Source organism: Saimiri boliviensis, chromosome 4 (genome assembly GCF_048565385.1).
Source record: "Saimiri boliviensis isolate mSaiBol1 chromosome 4, mSaiBol1.pri, whole genome shotgun sequence".
Classification (NCBI taxonomy): domain Eukaryota; kingdom Metazoa; phylum Chordata; class Mammalia; order Primates; family Cebidae; genus Saimiri; species Saimiri boliviensis.
The window spans coordinates 89702565-89720291 of NC_133452.1; the positions used below are offsets into that span (position 1 = coordinate 89702565).

The 17727-nt window shown below is 50.4% G+C and overlaps 1 long non-coding RNA gene across 3 annotated transcripts in view; it reads left to right on the top strand.

The window, feature by feature from the left end:
• Window positions 1–2595: 2595 nt before the first annotated feature.
• Window positions 2596–17727, top strand: part of LOC141584296 (uncharacterized) — a 48971-nt gene continuing 33839 nt past the window's right edge. For 2 of the 3 annotated variants that reach the window (XR_012517265.1, XR_012517264.1), the window contains exon 1: window positions 2596–3041. This is a non-coding gene — a long non-coding RNA (uncharacterized LOC141584296). Of the gene's footprint in view, window positions 3042–5962; window positions 8632–17727 lie in introns of those variants that run through there. The other variant, XR_012517266.1, reaches the window with a different exon arrangement.

The following is a 17727-nucleotide window of genomic DNA, read 5'->3' on the forward strand; positions in this document are numbered from 1 at the left end:
CAAGGCCTCCATCCATTTCTGCACTGAGGGGTGAGAACACTGAAGTTAAATGGCTTACCCTGCAATGCAGGTCCTCCCACTGGTGAGACACGGATCTGGCACATTCCATCAGTCTCTCGTGGCCAGATTCCCGGGCACCTCTTCTGTGCCCAGCCCAGGGCTGTGAAAAGGACGTTGAGGTGGCCACTGTCTAGCTGTGGATACACGTGCCTCATTTAAGTAGAACGGTGCAGAGCGGCCCAGCAGGCGGTACAGCCCTTCAACTTGGAGCTGACCTGGGGCTCTGTGCTGCGGCTGCCGCAGGTGGGTTGGAGGGGGAGGACAGGCGAGACTTCCTGAACAGCTGCTGAGATGGCGGACCCCCGAATGGTGCTCTTTCCACCAGACGTCACGGAAATCTAGGTGCTGTTCCCCAAATGGGACATTTTAATTACTGCTGCCGATGACACATTTTATATCTGCTAGTTGTTATAAATGCAAAGATAGAGAAATAGGAAGTAAAAGATCCACGCGTCATTTCCTGTACTCCTGGCAACCCCAGTTGGCCCACGACCCAAGATGAACACAGTTTGATATGCTGGGGTGTCTCTTTTGGACATTCTCTTATGCATACAAGCTGTATGGGCCTCTGCCCTGCCTGCCTCCTCCACCCTACTCTCTGCTCAGAAGCTGACCAGTGTGTACTACATCAAAGGGCTCAGCCTCTGGAGGGGACAGGAGATGCGGCTGGCAGATTCTTTTCGCTGGCTCCCTATGTGCCAGGTCAGGCCCTGTGGTCAGAGGCTGGTGGCAGCCCTCTGCTGGGAGTCACAGCTCCTGTCAGGTGGCCCCTTCACACATTTCCCCTCTCCGGATTCCTGTAATGACCTCCTCCGTTTACCCTTCAGCCTTGGAGATGGTTACTGGTCCCCCTTCCCTTGTTAATTTCCTTAAACTCTATAAGAAAACTTTATTAAGCTCTTTTCAAGTCTCCTCACCCTATGTTTTTCAGAATCTTGCCTGAGAATAAGCACATATGTTGTTTTGTAATCTACATATTGTGTGTGTGTGTGTGTGTGTGTAAAAAGGAGTTATTATAAATATTATGTAAAGTCATGAAGTCGTGGAGGCCTCACATAAAACCATAGAAGGATGTTACTGTATCACCACATTATTGATTAAGAAACAGAGGCTCAGAGAGGCAAAATAAATGCAGGAGTGGCCATCCTAAGGTCAGTGTGGTATTTCACAGTATTCTAGTGGGTGGATATAGATTATTTATGTAATCAGTCTCCCATAGATAAACATTTATTGTTGTATTCAGTTTTTCTCTTTGATATCAAGGCATCCCCAAACACAATACATGACTTCTTCTGGAAGCCTGAAGCAGGCACAGAGCAGTGGGAGGCACAGAGGGTGAGGCTGAGCCAGCTTTGAGATCTGGGGCAGGCCGTTCTGCTTCTTCCAGCCTTGATTTCCCCAGATGTCTACTAGGAATAGCTTAGACCATTGGCCTTTGAGGCATGTGAGAGCCTGAGATTCTGCCGAGGCCTGGTTTTTGAACAGCTGCTGTCCTGAGGCTGGAGTGTGGGCAGTGGTCAGCTGGCCACCAGGGAGGTGGCTGATGACAGGGTGCCCTTGCCCCCATGTGGCTTTTGTGGTGCCACCCTCCCAGGCACGTCCCATCCTGCTCATGAGCTGCAGAGACATTTGCTTCTGCAGGAAGCACTAAGGGGAAAACCAGCTGTCAGTACTAGGATTGAAACAAAGAGAAAATGAAGGTTCTGAGAAAGTGATCGATCTTAGAATCAGGCAGTGATGTGGGGAAAACGATGTGTTCTTTGGGCATTTAGAGGAGGAAATAGGTCAGTTCAGGAGAGGGTGCTTGCCACCGCAAGCTGATCTAGCTGTCTGCACCCTCAGCTCTGTCCACGTCCCTCTTCCTTCTCGTTCTTGAAGGCTATGCGGGGCCTATGCTCCAAAGAGGACAGATACAGTGGCCACTTGTCCTTCCCTCCCCAAGGACCCAGAGCCCTCAGCTCCAGCAGCATCTCCAGCCAGCTGCCTGTCTGCAGCTGACATCACCAGGGCTGCAGGATTGGGTGAATTGGCCCCTCTTCTGTGGCTGACCAGGTCCCGAGCTTCCTTAGGGCTGCAGGCAACGGGGTTCCTGCAGGGAATCTGGGATGATGTGTATCAGGCGGCCAGCAGGTGTCACTGCTGCCCCAGAGACGGCCCGCCATGGGCTGCAAGACACGGGGAGCCGGACCGGCTTTGTTCCCTCTTCACAGGCTTTACCTTACAGCAGGGTTAGGAGCCTGTTTCCCTGCACTTCTGCCTAGGGAAAGGGGTAAAGCCCGTCTCCTCCTTCCCTCCAGAGGACCCCATGGAGGCCTACTGGGCTGTGCCCTCCCTCACTGGCCTGGCCAGGGCATGTGGGGGCACCCAGTGCCCGCCGGGCTCTGCCCTGGGAGCTGTGCGGCTCACAGCCCTATGAACTTCATACGCCTGCAGGGGCATGGGGCAACTTGAAGCGGAGTTGGTAGGTGTGACAAAGCGGGCCCCAGCCTGGGTCTGGCACACTGAGTCCTCCTTCCCGGCCGCCTCTCCTTACTCCGAAGGCTTCCCAGATGGTCTTGCCCAGGTTGTCAGGTGCTCCTCTGAGTGATGGGTTAAGAGGAAGCAGCTGCTGTGTGTGGGGCTGTAGGGAGACCAGCTGTTCTAGCTGGCTCATCACTGAGAGTTCCCGGATGCGCCACTTCGGTGCTAAACTCAGAAAGTCCTGGGCAACCCAAAACAAGGCCGTCATTCGGGCGGGGTACCAGCCGCTTTTCAGGATCCACCTTGCAGAACCCACAGTGGTGGTCGTGTATATCTACCCATTGTAAAGAAGAAACGAAGGTTGGAAGAGGCTAAACAAGCTGCCCAAACTCTCCGGATGGGGAGGGAAGAATGGACACTTGAATTTAGGACCACTGGACCCATGCTGTTTCTCCTGGATGCCTCTGAGGTTGAGAGATGAGAAGTGGCCTCCACCGGTGCGAATCTGCGATGCCCAAACGGTAGGCAGCTGTGGGCCGTGGGCATGGACAATTATGCTGTGTGCTGTGGCGGTCATCTGAACTGGGGCAGCAGCCCAGGAGCCCCTTGAGGGCATGGAGGTCTGAGGGGGGCAGCACGTTGGGAACAAGGGATGTGGGGGCTTTTAGGATCCCGTGCTTAGTGCACAGGTAGCAGAAAAGCACATACTGGGCCAGGCCGAGGGGGCACAGCCAGGCTGACAGGGCTTGGAAGGGAAATACCACCGCCAAGAAGGCCCCAATGCCTGCAGGTACCTCCTCCTCGGCCCAGACGCTTATCTAAAATATCTTTTAGGACAAGGACCACACCCCTAAGCCTGGTGAGCCCAGGACCTGGCAGTGTCTGGCTGGCTGGGGTGGGGGCTGCGTAGGCAGAAGCAGACGCTGGTGGAGGTTCACCCAGGCCTCCTTTGCCAGGTGGGCAGTGACAGCCTCGGCCACCTCCACAGGGGCCATGAAATGGTGTCAGCTTCTGACAGGCGCTGGAGGGACATTCAGCCTGAGCCTGGAAACCAAAACAAAGGGACCTGTGGGGCCCTGGATTCACTGGGGAAAATCCATTCCTATAGCAGCCAGGCAGCTGGCAGGCTGGATGCTGTGCTCAGGGCTACTGTTACAGAGAAGCCCCAGCCCTCCAGTGCCTGCAGAAGAAAGCGACCCGCCCAGCAGCAGACAGGCCCCTCTGCAAGTCGCTGTGAGGATGTGACAAGGTTATCAAGGTGGCTGCTCAAGGCAGCAGATGGCTACCCCCAGGATCTGCAGGTCTGCTGGGCAGGGCTGATGCCTTGACAGGGAGAATTCGGAAAAAGTGCCCTCTCTGGATGGGCACAGCCTTCAGCAGCACAGCTTTGCAAGTGGAGTTCATTCCCCACTAACCTCCTTAGCTGGACACATTTGTGCAGTGCATAAACTGCACAACTGTACATGGCTGTCCCGCCAGCAGAGGGTGTTTGCATCAAGGACCGATAGCCCTTTTGCAGGAGCGAAGTGAGAGGTACCTGAGACCTGGGTGATGCCCTCTCCATCTGGTCCCTTCTGTGCTCAGAGTGGTCAACTCTTCCTGGGAAGCATGTAGGAGAAGTTATACAGGAAGACAAGGAGAAGGACAGGCCGACTGGGTGAAGAAATAGAACATGTGCAAATGCACAGAGGCATAAAACCTCCCCATCCTAGAGAGTAGGGTGCAAGGTGAGGACAGCAGGAGAGGAGGTGGGCAGGGGCCAGAGTTAAAGGCCTGGTCTCCTGGAGGCTGTTCTGTATTTGAGGCTCAGGGAGGTATGTGCCAGGCTGGAGGGAAGAGGGCAGCAAGCGAGAGCCAGGTGGGAGGTAACCTTCCTTTTAGTAGGCTCCTCTAGAGGCTTATTTCCACACCACATCAATGATATTCCCAGAAACCTCCAGCAATAGTTCTGAGCTCTGTCTTCTGCCCATTGTGCCAGCTTCTGCTGGGAATCTTGGAAATAGAAGTTGGAGCCTTTACTCTCAAGCAGAAATGCCAAGGCTGAAAAGGGAAGTCATGACCACACACATGTGCCTGCTGGGACTAACCGGGGACAGAGGGCGCAATGGGGGCTTGGGAGGAGCAAGCCGCTGCCTGGGCTGGTCTGGGGGGGACTTCTCATACCCTTCCCACTGCTTGTGCACACCTGGGTGTGAGCGCAGCCTCCACCCCTGACCGGGGCACTGGGTGAATCACACCCCCCCACTTAGTTCCTCCACCTACAAAAGGGTATAGCAGCCCCCACCCACCCAGGGCCCAGGGCATAAACTGCCCCCATGCCATGATTATTTACTCTTCCTCCTGGTGGGTGGCAGCATCTCAGGGACCAAGTCTTGCCTCACCCATGTGTGCAAGAGTACAGACGGAGGTTTGATTTGCCGAAGAAGTTAACTATTTTCTTTTCCTCTTAAGTTCTGCTTTCTCCTTTTGGAAGGTGTAGGAAAGAGGCTGGACAGGGCCCCCTTGACTGCTGCCCATCAGGAAGGGGTGGGAGTATGTGGACAATGGCTGGTGGGCCAGGCTGGCCATGTCCCAGGGGCCAGGCCCCATGCTGGGCTGTTCTAACAAGAACTTGAACTGAACCGAACCATGACCCCCAAATTGGAAAACAGTGCCCTGATTCACTGAACCTGAAACCGAATCCAAATATTATTATTTTTTGACTGAACTCTGAATTGAACTAATGTTTTTTCTTAAATACCTACCAAACCAGTTCGAACTAGACACAAACATATGTGTTTTCTGAAACTATTGAACCTGAACTTCAAAATAATCTCCTATCCGAGGGCAAAGTGAGACTTTATTTACTCGGGAGTGTGCTGTTCACAGCAGGCCAATAAAGCCTCCTTTATGGCAGAAGTCACTTTCACTTGTCCAGCGCTTTCATTTTCCTTCTCTTTTTAAAAAAACCGGCGTAGAATTTACGGAGAGTGGAATGCATCCATCTTAAATGTACAGCTTGATCAATTTTGCCAAACGCATATGCCGGAGGAACTCGGAGCAACGCCAGTCAAGATCTGGTGCCTTTACGTCAGCCCGGAGGGTTCCCTCTGCCCCTGTCCCAGGCCATTCCCACCCCCACCAAGGGACCACTGCTCTGACTTCTGTCTCCTTTTGTTTCTCATTTGGGGCTTCGGAACAATCTCCCACCTCCACCGTAGAAGGAGGAAAGATGAATGTGAGGGTGCCCATTTCTGCTTTTCTTTTTTCTAATGTTTTATTCTAAGTTCAGGGGGTACATCTGAAGGCTTCTTACATAGGTAAAGTCTGTGGTACAGATGATTTCATCACCCAGGTATCAAGCCTGGTGCTATTAGTTAGTTTTCCCGATCCTCTCCCTCCTCCCACCCTCTACCCTCTGATAGGCCCCAGCGTGTGCTGTTCCCCTCTATGTGGTCTGTGTGTTCTCAGATTATACCCATTTTATGGACAAGGGAATGAAGGCTGAGCTAAACAGAAAGGGCTGTCTGAGCTCATAGAGCTAAGCAGTAGCAGTGTTAGACCCAGCCAGGTTTCTGGTCTTCTGGCTTCTGTCCATCTCAGGCCGTCTGTCCAATTAGATACCAATAAAGGATCAGTGCCTCCATGGACTTCCTAGGGAACGTATTCCATCTCTGGGCTCCAGGGCACGATGGGCCACACTCACCCCACAAGCAGGGTGGTTTTACCTATTTTTAAAGACCTCTCAGCAGAGAGCCTGGCGTGTCTCGTTCTGGGCTGAGCCACCCCAGCAGACGGGACATTCTCCTTGGGCCTCAGCACATCCCTCCGATGGCAGCCCGCACTGGGGTGTCTGTCCCCTGTCTCCAGCCTGCCTGTGTGTGGCTGTCTGCCGGTGTCTCTGGCTGCCTGTATGTAGACAAACTGTATCTGACCCCCGAGAAGCGGTGTTTGTCTCCCCTCTCAGTCGAGCAAGAGAATATTGACTAGGTTCCCAGGCTGGGTTTCCTAGGGAAACATTTTCCAGAGCCTACAACAATGTTGTATTTGATTTGATTCCCCCCGCCCCCACTCTTTTGCAGGCGATTGTGTGGTTTGGGGTGTTTTGCTCCTAGTTATAATCCAATAAAGAGCAGCTGCTGAGATTTTTCCAAGAGTACCGCTTTCAACCGCCCTCGTTGAAAACGCTCTAATTTATTTCAGTCGCTTGTGGGAAAACCAGCCTTAGCTCAAAACAAAGGCGTCCTGTGCTGATGTAATTGCCCCAAGAGTTTCTCCTCAGCGCTTTGGGCCTGCGGATGCTCACCAAGGAGACCCAGGAAGAAGTCTCCCTTCTCAAGGGCTGAAGTTGTCCAGAGGAACCTTGCTGTCTTCCAGCCTCTCAGGAGGACGCGGGAGTCTCAAAGCCCAGTGTGGGTTGGGGCCAAGGTGTTCTCCATGGCTAGTCAATTTCCTGTGGCTCTCAGGGGTCAGTTCATCAGTCAATCACACCTTAGCGTGAATTAATCTGATTTTTTCTGCTTATGTACTCGAGCCCTGTCCACTGAGGGGCTAGCACTGTGGGTGAAAGGATTGATTAAGAGAGAGTTTCTGCTATACAGATCTTCAGCGGGACCCAGGCTTAGGGGAAGCTATGGTAGGGTTCTGGGCAGTTGGAGGTGGGTGAGTGGGAAGAGATACCGAATAGGGGTTGGAGGAGGCCTCCAGGGTCAGCTTGCCCTGGGGCCGTTCACGTTTGCGTGTTCTGTCTCCCGTCTGTCAAGGCACCACTCAGCTCCTAACTGCGGTGATTAAAGCGGGCCTCATTGGCGATGACGTTGGATCGTGCCCAAACGCCTTTCTTTTTGGGAAGCACAAGGGCTTCCTGGACTCTAAAATTTCAAAATGGCAGCCCCATGGCAGAGTGACGCGTGAAATGTTTTTGTTACTTTGTCAACTCACAGATGCGACTCTGATCAAATTACACCTGGTGGTGCTGTGTGTTTGGCTCTAACTGTATTTCCAGGTGAGCGACTCTAGGGCTGTGCTTTGGGGTGGGCTCTCTCCAAGGCCCTGTTTTCCATTTCATTTGCAAAGCGATTTTCATAGAGCCATGGAGATCTCTTTCTTTCCAAGTCAGAGGAAGTCACCTGCCAGGGAGCATTTGCCTGTGAAGGGCCCTGCCTGGTCCACGGGCTGCCCTCTGCCCTGCTGCTCCCTCCCTTAGAACCACCTGCAGGGGCCAAGTGAATCATGTCCACAGAGTCTTGCACAGGCAGGAGCCAGCCCTCTTTGGGTCTTGGATTCTTAACAGTTATAAAGCACTGGTGTGGTGTAGACAAAGAAGAGGCTCAAACACTTTAAAAGTGCTGTACAGATCTCTAGCGCACATAGCCTTCGGAGATTCTGGTTTAGTCTATCTGATGCGGGATTCAAGCATCTTTATTTTTCTTTTGGAATGTCTTCAGTAAGTCTGTTCATCTAGAAAATTAAGACAATGTCAGCCATAATGGTTCCCTCCCTCAGATCCTCACAGTGAACGTTTTTGCGACGTTCCTTTCCTTCCAGGCTCTTTCCTGTGCATACATTTATATTCACATCCGTGCTGCACACTCAGGCTGGTGTCGTTTTCCTTTGGGCATCAGGAGTATTTTCCCATGACATTTACTATTTTTTGAAAGTGTGGTTTGTGCCGGCTGCACATAAGGGAATCTTTGTCTGCATGTCTGATTATTTCCTCGAGATGGGTTCCCAAGTGTGTGAGAAAGCTCTAGAGTAGTTTTAAACACTTAGCTTAGCTCATTTCCTTGTGCTGGATTCCATTCCCCCAGTGTACCCACCCCATCTCCTGCCAATACGGAGCATTTGCTCATTTATTTTCTTAGTTTTAGAATCACAAAAGCGGTACATACTCCAGCAATGAGGAGTCTATGAAACAAAAGCACCCAGTCTTTCGTTTCCCTGCCGTACCTGTCCCCCTGACACTGGCACCATCAGTTTGGGGTGTATCTTGGAGAACCTTCGTCTTCAGCCTTAGTTTTATTTTTAATATGCTTCTCAGATACTGCATGGGCAGCATGGGAACTGTTGGTGTCGGGGAAAGGACAGCCTGGGAACCTGAGAACCCGAGAGCCGTCCCTGCCCCGCTAGAAGGTGAGCACAAACATCCCGGACCTCGCTTTCCTCTTTATAGCGTGGGCATAATGATATATTTGCTGTCTGCTGGTAAGATTGTTCTGAGATTTGATTAACCAGCTGTAGCAAAAATACGCAAAACAACAATGAAACAAACAAAACCAAGGAGGATGCTTAGTTAAATCTGAATTTCAGATAATGAATAATTTCTGAGTATTAGCATGTCCCATGCAATATTTTACCTGCATTTTATCTGGCAGCCTACCTGAGATGAACACGCAGAAGTGACTCTGAAATGGGTTCTGGCCAGAGGGTCCTGGGGCCCCAGTTGGCTCTTTCCTTTTGGTGAGAGAGGGCTCCTTGCTTTAGTGGGGATCAGAGCTTGTCCATCCTTGGACTTGAGATAGTCCCTTAAGCACCAACAAGCGGCAGGAAGGAGGAGCCCCTGCAGCAGAGGGAGGAAGTGGGGTGCGCCGCTGTTTACTGAGCACCTACTCTGTGCTAGGCTGTCGGTAAACACCCAGTTTGTGTGTGTGCCCCACTGCTTGTTGGTACCGAGCCTGCTCCTGACTCCCATGCCCACCCAGTCCTCAGCCCCCCTATTCCACTGCCTGAACCCATTCCCAGCTCCTGCCTCAGCTGGCAACATGTTCAGAAATGCTCCTTGGACTTGAGCCCTTGGCTGCCTGCACGTGCCCTCAGGCTGCCCGACACAGCCCTGGGCGAGGGGAGGGGGGGCAATGAGGTTCCTCCAAGACCCTGCCCTCCCCTGGGGATGGGCCCATCTGGCCTCCCCTTGGGCTCCTCTGCTGTCCCTCAAACCCAGGCTCAGTCTTCGATGCGGGTCTAAGTGGGTGGCATTGGTGGTGTGATTTGAGGGCCCCAGGACCCTTGCCATTGTCTCCCTTCTTTGACGATTTGCATAGACGGCCCTTCCTGGACATCGCTGGGCAGAGGCAGAGGAGCGTGCGAGGTCCACTTCCTCTCTGGGGCTGCTTCCCGGGCTGCCGGGCGTGGTGCTCTCCCGCAGTGCCCTCTGGCCCTCGTCTGGCACCCCTTAGCCTGGCCCTTCACCAGCTACTGTCTGCAGCTGTGGGAGTCAGGACTTTGTGGAGCCCCATGAGATGCAGATATATTGTAGCCACAATGTCTGAGTGTGGTGCAAGTTTGTTCTAAATCAGATGCCATTTTAACCAATATTACACCATAGGCCAGTGGCATTTCAGGAGAGACACATGTACAGTAGGGGAATGCCTTCATCTGAAAACGTCCTACCCACCGTGGGTATTTCACTCAAGTAGCTGCGCACCTCCTTCGGGGGCTGAGTTTGAGAACCTCCTGGAGCTTCGCCATTCCTGCGCCTTCAGGCCCCCAGGGAGTGGTTAGGAACTCAGAAGAGCGGGACACAACGTTTTGCATATATTATTTCTCCTGGCTAAAGTCACTAGCGCTACTATGTCTGCCTTATAAATAACGATGGTAATATTATCTCAAGTTTATACAGCATGTTAATATTTTTCTAATTCATTTTAATAAGATTTAAAACAATATTGAGAAAACAGTAGCCTCTTCCCTGCTCCCAGTTCAGTTCCCTTTATCTTCGAGTTTGTTGCGAACACAGTTTGGGTTATAACCTTCTAGACTTTTCTATCCATACACGAACTATACGTGTGGCTTTTTTTTCTTTTTTTAACATGCCTGTCGTCACACTACCCATTTTGCTCTGTAATCCTGCCTTCGTACTCACAGTAGATCACAAGCATCCAGTTCTTGTTTTTCCTTCTTAATCGCACTGTCCGGTGTTTTCTGGGTGTATTCCAGTCTCGTATGAACCTCCTCCTGGTTGACATCTAGACTGCGTCTGTTTTTTCCACGATCACAAACAGTGTGAGGCAGTGAACACCTCTGTGTTAACTGTGTGCCCAACTGTGCCCAATTAACTTAGAGAAACTCACTTCCATCTGATAGCTGGTGTGTGTAGGTCAAGCACTAGCCATCCACTTTACAGATGCAAAAACCGAGCAGGGAAGGGCAGAAGGTTCCTGTGGCCACACGGCCAGCACGGAGCGGAGCAGCTTGCTTTTGAGGCCCGGTCTCAGGCCCTCTCCACGTCCTCGCAGCTGCCTCTTCTGGGAATGAGAGCATTTTAGACCAGCGCTTCTCATTGTCCCACATATGCACACATGCCCTGGGGACCTCCTTAAAGTACAGATTCTGATCCAGTGGCTGGAGGGTGGGGCCCAAGAATCTGCATTTCTCACAAGCTTTCCAGCAACGCCCGCGCTACTGGTCTGGACCCCACTTGAGTACTGAGGCTTTAGTTTAGTTAAAATCACAAATGTCTAGGGGTTTTTTAAGGGGTGAAGCGGGGAGTCGAGGGGAGACATGTGGTGCGTATGCCTTCATTGAACTTGAATCTTTGATGACAGACACTGTAAGCACCAAGGTTAGAAGTGGCTGCAGCATCACACGACCCACAGCAAAGACGATTCCAAGAGGCCTGCAGGTTCAGGGCACTGGGCCCGTCGGGAGCTGACTTGCCCAAGCCCCGCAAGAGCCAGGGCTGCACCAGATGCCACGGGACACCACCCAGGACTTTCCACCTAGGGGGCCCAGGGATGCTGGGATCTGGCTGCCCCCCATGGATGGCTCCTGGATCCTGGCCCCCAAGAAATCTCTGAGAGCCCTTTCAATATGAACATCCTGGGGTATGGTTTGAAGTGGGATGAGAGAAGCTGGGATTCTCATTGATTTTGATTTTGATTTTTAATTTTTTTGAGATGGGGTCTCACTCTGTTGCCCAGGCTGGAGTGTGGTGGCAGGATCATAGCTCACTGCAGCCTCAACTTCCTGGGGCCAAGTGATGCTCCTGCCTCAGCCTCCCAAGTTCTTGGGACTACAGATACGTGCCACCATGCCCAGCTAATTAATTTTTTTTTTTTTTTTTTTTTTTTTTTTTGGTAGAGACAGGGTCTCATGATGATGTTGCCCAGGCTGGCCTTGAACTTCTGGGCCAAGCAATCCTCTTGTATCAGCCTCCCAAAGAGCTGGAATTACAAGCCTGAGCCACTGCGCCCAGCTCAGGGTTATTTTTAAGGGCTTCCTTAGAAAAACCCAAATCATTCCTGGGTCCAAAGACCACACACGCATCACACCAGGAGAGACAGGCAGACAGAAGGAGGAAGAAAGAGAGGCCCAGGTGGCCAGGGGCAGACACGGCGAGGGATGCAGAGAATAGGAAAGACAGGAGTAGAGACAGACAGGGAGACAGATGGACAGGGGAGAGCAGAGGTGGAGTGGAGAGAGGGACGGGTTGTAGCGGGGAGCACAGGAAGAAACGGAGGCTCTCAGCTGGGCCTGGGTCAAGAGTGGAGCCTGCACACCACACCCCTGCCCGAGCATCCCGGTCCCCCAGAAGGGGGCGCTGTCTCCAGCTTCAATTGAGTCCACCTCAGCCCTGTTCCCATTATTTCATTTCTCATGTTCATGTTTGAAAAAAGACCTTCCCTTCTCCCTACCCTCCCCATCACCAGACTCTTGCCACCATCCCAGCCCTGAAGAGGAAGGACAGAAAGCCCCTCCATTCATCAGGACAGAGCCCGCGTAATGGTGGTGAGCGAGGGGCTGGAACTACCATCTGATTGAACATTAGTCATGCTGCACGTTATATTCTCTAATGAGAAAATTATTTCAAACTGCCTCAAGGGATGGTTGTGATTAAACGATTTGCCTTGACTTCCTCTGCTAAATTGAACGTGTGCGCTTGTGTGTGTGCGAACACACACATGCACACAGCTTCCCCCCACCAAATGTGCTCACCAAAGGCCTTGGAACACATCCTCTGAATTCCAGAGGGTTTAGCTTCCAACCTGTTCACAGTACACCTTTTCCTGCTGCAATTCAGGGCCAGCTAGGTCCTGAGAAGGGAGAGGAGGCTGTTGGCGGAGCTGTATCAAGCCCTGCCAACCAGCCCTCATTCCGCAAGGTCCTAGTTGCCCATATTCTAAAGGGCGCTGAGCTTCTGTGGACGAGCTTCTCTTGGGCGTCAGATGTCTGTCTCTTAAAGAGAGAAGCCTTTTTCAGGAAAGAATTTGGAGCTCTTTTCAGATCCCTCTTTATTTTCTCTGCTGTGAAACTCCAATTTTATTTGGACCGTCTATGTAGAAGCTGGGCCAAGCCATTAATATGCAGCCCCTGTTTGCCATTTTTGAAGGTTTTTGAAGCATATTTCAAAAGAGAACCAAAGCATACCATTAAGCAAGGAATTAGAAAGTTTTTATGCAGAATTTATAACATTGAAAAAGAACCCCAGAGTGCATGGTCTTGATTATCAGGACATCAGTATACCACTACCCCAGTTCTTTTCTCTCTAAATCCTAGCCACACTTCAAGGGCTAGCACAAAGGGTTCCTTCTCTGGAGTCTCTCTCTGACCATCGCCTCAGTCACAATGAAGCCCTCCTCGTTCTGGGCTCCCATGGCTTTGTCTCTGGTTGATAGAATTCAACAAATGCTTATTGAGTCCATATCAATGAGCTGTTGCTAGGTTATATTTGCTAAAAAGAAAACCCAGTGACTCAGTGGTTTATGGCAGTAGCCTTCCATGTCAGCCACACACTGGCCATGACACTGCCTGTTCTTCTGGGATCCAGGCTGAAGTCACAGCCCCTGCCTGGGACGTGCCATTCTCTAGGTAGACAGAAAAAGAGGACAATCATCAAACCATGTGTGACTTTTAAAACTCTGCACATATCACTTCCATTCACATCCTATTGGCCAAAGCAGGTCACGTGGCCAAGCCTGATGTCAGTGGGAAAGAATCATCCTTTTATCAGGAGGCTGTACCGTGAGCATCTCCATGTGCCCATGTGAGATGTCCTGGGGATATAAGGATCAATTCAGTGCCTTTGGACTCATCATTTGGAGCAGTTCCGTGTCTATTCTTAGCCCTCTACCAAAGTCCTCTCCCCATGATTATTAGAGTTTTTACAGTCACCATATTTAATAATCCTATTTTCTTTTTGTAGGCAAGTTGCATGCTACTTGATATCTTGGCTGCATGTGATTCTGTTGACCACTCTCTTCTCTCAGCTTCTGGGACGTAGCTTTCTCCCAGTTCTCTTTCTACACCCCTGAATACCCCGCCTCAGTAGCTTTTAGGTCCATCTCTCCCTCCTCTTCTTTCAATTTCTTTAAATGTAACAGTTCTCTTTGGATGGGGGAAATCTCTTTCTTGGAGTTAATTTTAGCCTCTGCTTCCATCTCTATGACCATAAACTCATTTTTTTCCCCCCTGAGAAACCTAGTCCTCCTCTTATGGGGCAGATTAAATATGGGCCACATCATCTTTGCAGCTCCTCCTATGAAATGTGAAATTGACTTCCTCTCCCCTGAATCTGGCTGCCCTTGTGACTTGCTTTGACCCATGGAATGTGATAGAAGAGGCGTTGTGAGAGTTTGAAAGCCAGCTGCCATGGGAAGAAGCCCATCTAGCCTGTTGGAGGATGAGAGATGGAGGAGAACTGAGGTATCTCAGGTGACAGCTAGTGCCAGCTTCCAGGCTCAAGAGTGGGGCCAACTTGGACTTTCCAGCCCTGCTGATCCTCCAGCTGAATGCAGCCAAGTGAGTGAGTCTAGGCATGGCCAGCGGAATAAACATCCAGCTGGCCCCCAAAGCAATGATAAAGCTTTGCTGTTTAAATCACTAAGTTTTGGAATGGTTTGTGACGTGTGGTAGATAACAGAAATATCCTGTATCCACTAAATGGGTTAATGGCACTGCTATCTAACAAGTTATATAACCACTGCTATCTAACGGCACTGCTATCCAACCCCTAAACCTGGGAGTCTCTCCTTTCTTCTCTCTCTGCTTCAACTCCACATCCAGTAGGTCAATGAGACCCATCAAAGCGATCTAAGGGGGAAACGGGAAGCTGGAGTTGAATGAGTATAGGGTTTCAGTTTAGCAAGATGAAAAAGGTCTGAAGACTGGTTGTACAACAATGTGAATATCCTCAACACTGCTGAACGGCACACACGAACTTGGTTAGAATGTTAAATTTTGTATGTGTATTTTGCCACAATTAAAAAAATGATCTAGGTATTTCCTGATTTTGCCCCCTCCTCTCAATCCCCACCCTCCACACTGCTTTCTTTCTGAAATGCAGCTCCAAGCTCAACACTTATTTTAAAACTCAGAGCCTTCCTCTCTGCCCTCAGAGTAAAATCTGAACTCTGTACCAGGAACTGTAGGGTGACCTGTCTGCCCCTGTGTCCCATCGTTTCTGTTCTAAGGTTCTCCTGTAGCTTGTGTGCCTTTCTGTCTCTCCCTTGCTTCCAGACCTCCTTGCCTTTGCACAGGAAGTTTCTTCCACTGGGATGTTCTCACTGCTTTTTATTAATGTTGGCAACACTCACTGGGTCTTCAAGGTTCCTGTTTTTTAATGCAACTTAAGCTACCAGTATATGCAAATGTTTACTTTTTTTTTAACCCTTTGATCTAGTAATTCTAATTTGAAAACTCCAACCCATGAAAAGCCTACAAATGCCAAAAATATAGCAAGACCTTGGGGATAATGGCTGGGAGTAGATGAGAGGGCAGGGAAGAAGCCATGGGTCACTGTGACAATCTCGTGATATCACAGGAGGTCATGATGTAAACACACGGTGTCGCGTGTCTCTCCAGCAGCTGTGAGTGTCTGTCACGTAAGGGTACTGCCCCAGACATCTTCCATCTGTGTCTCTGGTTCTTATCACACCCCCCACGAGGTGTTTACTGCTGTCCCTATTTCACAGATGAGCAAATTGAGGCTCACTGAAGTATAACACACATATAGAGATATACACATCATATAGAGGAAGCCACGTCCTGTAAGCTGAGAGAAGAGATTGGTTGACAGAATCAGATGCTGCCGGGATGTCAGATAGCATGCCATTTGCTTTAAAAAGAACAAGAGAACCATGCGTGGTGGTTCATACCTGTAATCCTGGCACTTCGGGAGGCGAAGGCGGGAGGATCACTTGAGCTCAGGAGTTCAAGACCAATTTGGGCAATAATGAGACCTGGTCTCTATAAAATATGTTTTAAAAAATTATCTGGGTTTGGTGGTGCATGCCTGTAGTCCCAACTACTTGAGAGGCTGAGACAAGGGGATTGCTTCAGTCTGGGACATCGAGGCTGTCGTGAGCTGTGATCGTACCACTGCACTTCAGCCTGGGCGGCAGTGAGAGACTCTCTCAAAAAGCAACTAACAAAAAACAGGAAAAAGAAAAAAGAATCACTAGATTTGGTGAACACCTCAATGGATTAGTACAAAGGGAGCATGTCTGTTGACCATTGCCCAGAACAAGAAAGAGATCCTGGCTTCTAACAAGTCGGTGGGCCATTTGTTGAAAGCTGTGCTGTGAGGAAAGGGACTGGTGGCTTCTCTGCTGCTCCGTTCTGTCACACGAACCCCAAAGGTGGACAGTGTTCTGGAGGCAGTGGGAATTTCTTTGTAAATTACTCAGCCTCTGGTATTCCTTTATAGTAGTGAAAATGGGCTAAAACAGTGAGTCAAGCAGAACCTCCCAGCTCTGCAGCATCCCGGTCCTGACTTCGCTAGGTGTGGGTCTGGCCATCAGTGCGTCTGGGGAGAAGGTCACTCGTTTCTCAGCACTCAGAGAAAGGCCTGCCAGGGGAGCCTCTCTCTTTTTGTCTGCCTCAGGCAGGGGCTTGGTCTTCAAGGTATGTGCCTGTGCACACAGACACACACAGACACCCATATGATCTGTCTCCAGCTTAGAGGCTATTGCAACTTGCAAACCTTCCTAATAAATCCCTGATCTCTCCCAGAAAGCTGTTGTTGAACTCAGTGGAAGGAAAGCTTTTAAAGTGACCCTCCATTTAAGCCCTGAGTCAAAGCCTTCTGTGTTTTCTTTCCTTTTCTTAACTGGAAGGTTATGTGTTTCTTAGCTACTGGTCAGACTGGATGAGACTGCCAAAAAGCTTTCAGGGAATTTCCTCACCATGTAACAAATTTATGAGTCATATGAAAAACTGGGAAATGCTTCAACCAGCTGCCTCTCATTGACTCAGAGCCTTTCTCGCAACACCTTGGTGCTGAGGCGTTGGATGGAGCTGGCAGCTGGGTTTATGGTAACTACAAATGGCCTGCCATTGTCTGGGAAGAAGCTGTCTTTATCTCTCTTCTTATCTCCATTCTCCTGTCCTCCCCAGCAGAAAGCTATAAACGTTCTCTGAAATAGTTCAGCCACTGAAAGGGCAACTGCAGAGGTCTTGATTGTCCTATAAAGGCCTGGTGGGTGGGTTGGTGGGCCAGCGGGTAGCTGAAGGCAGATTTGGGACCTCATTCTCCATCTGTGTTAGATAACCTTTGGGCTTCTCAGACTTAAGCTGCCTAAAACTGAGCTCTGAGCTCCCCTTCTTCCACCCCCTGCTGTCTTCCCCATCTTAAAATGCTAACTTCATCTGTGCCAGATTATATTTCTCAAAAGTGGCCCCTGTAATATCCCTCATCTCACATATCCTTCTGCAGTGTGACTTTACCACTCTCCCATCATTAAGGTAATTTTTCTACCCTCTTGACATAGGCCAGGCCCTGTGACTACTTTGAATTATAGAGTACATGGTAGAAGTGATGTGGTGCCAGTTTGGGGCGTAGCTCTTAACCAGCCTGGCAGCTTCTACTTCCACCTGGAAGCCAGCCATCCCCACATAAGAGGTGGGACTACCCAGGGACCACTGTGCTGTGAGAAGCCCAAGCCACATGGAGGAGCCCTAGAGGATGAGACAGCAGAGAGGGGATGCGGTGGGGAGGGAGATAGAGAGACAGACTAAGATTCTAGGAAGCACCCAGCTGCTGCATGGGGGTAGGGGTGCCATTTTGGAAGTAGAATCTTCACCCCAGCTTCCCCAGCTGATGTCACATGGAGCAGAGGCAAATTACCCAGCCAAGCTTTTTCCTAGTTCCTGGCCCGCAAAATAAATGCTTGTTTTAAGTTTTGGGGTAGTTGGTAAACAGGAAGAGGTAACCGGAGCACCATCTTCCCAGTTGCCAGACTAAAGACTTCCTGAAGTCACTTTGGACTTTCCTGTCTCTCATACTCACATCCA